At 43.9% G+C, this 2302-nt stretch overlaps 1 protein-coding gene across 2 annotated transcripts in view; it reads right to left on the bottom strand.

Annotated features, from left to right (window-relative positions):
* kirrel1b (kirre like nephrin family adhesion molecule 1b) overlaps window positions 1–2302 on the bottom strand; it is a 128856-nt gene that overhangs the window by 29223 nt on the left and 97331 nt on the right. The gene's annotated exons all lie outside the window — the stretch shown is intronic.

The following is a 2302-nucleotide window of genomic DNA, read 5'->3' on the forward strand; positions in this document are numbered from 1 at the left end:
TCTTTGAATTTGTTCAAAAATAGAAAATGCACTTTATAATCTGGAGTGCTTTAAGTATGAATACAGTTCATAGGTAATTTTAATTTTTAAGAACTTTAAGAACTTGAATTTTAAAATAAAATCAACTTGTGTGAAATGGACTGTTTGTTTGAATCTTGTGGATATTATGGAAATAAAGAACTTTTTTAAATTTTATTTTCTGGTTCAAAAGTTTTTCAGCTGCTGTTAAAGGCCAAGAAATTTCCAACTCAAACAAACTCGAGTGCAAACCAAAGAATGAGAATGAGTGAAATGTCTCAGTGGTGGACCGTTAGCACAGTGGAAATAAAATGAATGGAAACTTGACTGATCCTTCTAGAGTGAAATCTTGCTACATCTTTGGGTGGATGTCTCTTATCCCTTTCAAGTGGGGAAATTGTAAAAGGAGATATAGATTGACACTCTCCTGTGACTGATTTTCATAGACATATAGCACTAAAAATCTGTCAAAGTGTTTGAGTATGATTTTGGTAACTACAAAACTGAACCACTTAACGAATTGTTGAAGAATTACAGCTACTCTAATCAGGAAGTTCACAGAGTCATACGTTCTGTCCTACAACTGTTTGTGAATTAGTTAAATAAAGTTTGAGTTTCTTCACTTTATTTTTAGTACTGCTTATTATTTTGCTGTTACTTTTCAAAAGTAGAAACTTTTTATTTTTCTTTAACCAGAGAGCCACGGTGGAGGGGTGAAAGAGCCACATCTCTGGAGCCTCAAGGTGCAGACTTCAGCTTTATGCTGCGTTCACACCTGGCATGCTAACGCTAAAGACGCATTCTTTAACGCATTTATCACCTGGTGTTCACACTGGACTGTTGCTGGCACTTAACGTGAGTTTTGATCATGAAAGTGCAACATTTTATTTCATTGAAAGTGGCCACTTGAACGTGTGTTGCCGAAGGCTAAAAGCACATTCTTGAACACGTGTATGATGTTCACACTGGACAAGCAGGAAGCAGTGTCTCTAAGATTTTTTTTGCCACTGTATGCTAGCGCATGTCAGTTACAGTTGGAAGAGGCTTAGTGTGAAATGTCATTTTGATTGGGTACAAACTGCAGTTTTTCATTTCTCCTCCATGATCAGTTTTCAACCGGTTGGCACTTGAATTAAAATGGATGCCATCCAAACGTCGCTACCAAATCCAAATCCCAGATTGGTTAAACCTGCTTCAACTTCCCACGTGTTTTCAGTGGATGTTTTGTTTTTAGATCTGGAATGGTCGTAGAAATGTGCGTAGAAACGTGTGAAGCAATGAGTGAACATGAGAGTTTTAAATGCGGAAGTCCAAAACGCGTTTACACAGACTTTTTATTAAAAGTGATCACTTGAACGCGCGTTGCAGAGGCCGGTGTGACTGCAGCATTAGCTCTCGTGCCATCTTACGCCGGAGTCACACCGGACGCTTCACGGCGCTCTCTAGGTCACACCAGACGTGATTTTTTTCCGCGGCGGTTGACGGGCGCTTCTGCTAGAGCTACTGCTTTTTTTGCCATCATGATCAATAACCAGGATATCTCCCTGCGTTTCAGCTAAAAGGGGATGGTCTCTGCCCCTGTTGACACAGACCCCGCCCCCCAACTCCGCAGTCGGCCCACTTCATTGATCGGTTTGTGCGCGCGTGTGCGTGTCTGTCTGTTTTGTTGTGTGTCTGTGTGCACGCACGCAGGTGTTTCCGTCGGTCAATTAATAAACTAAAAATATTACCTGATGTTTCTTCCCAGAAGAACCGCTCCTCTGCCTCTCTCTTGTTCAAACGCAGCCCCATGCCCCGCTCCAGTGTGCCCTCACTGCATTGGGGCCCTGTCTGCCCTGCTTTTTTTCCTCCCAGAACCCTGCAGCCCAGCACACCCGCTCCGGAGATCTGTGGTGTCCGAGGTGGGGGCTCTCGCGCACGCGTGTCTGTGTGTTTTGACTGTATGCATATTTTCATCTCTACTGTCTGTTTAGACACAAAAACATGATCACATTTGTCAATCGTGGCGTTTTATTGTGAAAAATTGGTTCAATTTTGAAAATAAACCGGATTTTTTTCATGTATTTTGATGCAACTTCCTGCCAGTATTGACGCGGAGCGCTCGCGTCGTGCGGAAGAAATAGGCCAGACGCCGAAACGTTGCGCTGCACCGCGCGGACCCTCCGTGCCGCTCCGCATCGCTCCGCGCCTGGTGTGACCGACGCCATAGGTTAACATGGGCGCCGAATGGAAGCGCACTCTGTTCCGCGTCCGGTGTGACTCCGGCGTTATGGGGTCCAGATGA

The sequence above is a fragment of the Oryzias melastigma genome, linkage group LG17 (assembly GCF_002922805.2).
Source record: "Oryzias melastigma strain HK-1 linkage group LG17, ASM292280v2, whole genome shotgun sequence".
NCBI classification, from domain to species: Eukaryota; Metazoa; Chordata; class Actinopteri; order Beloniformes; family Adrianichthyidae; genus Oryzias; species Oryzias melastigma.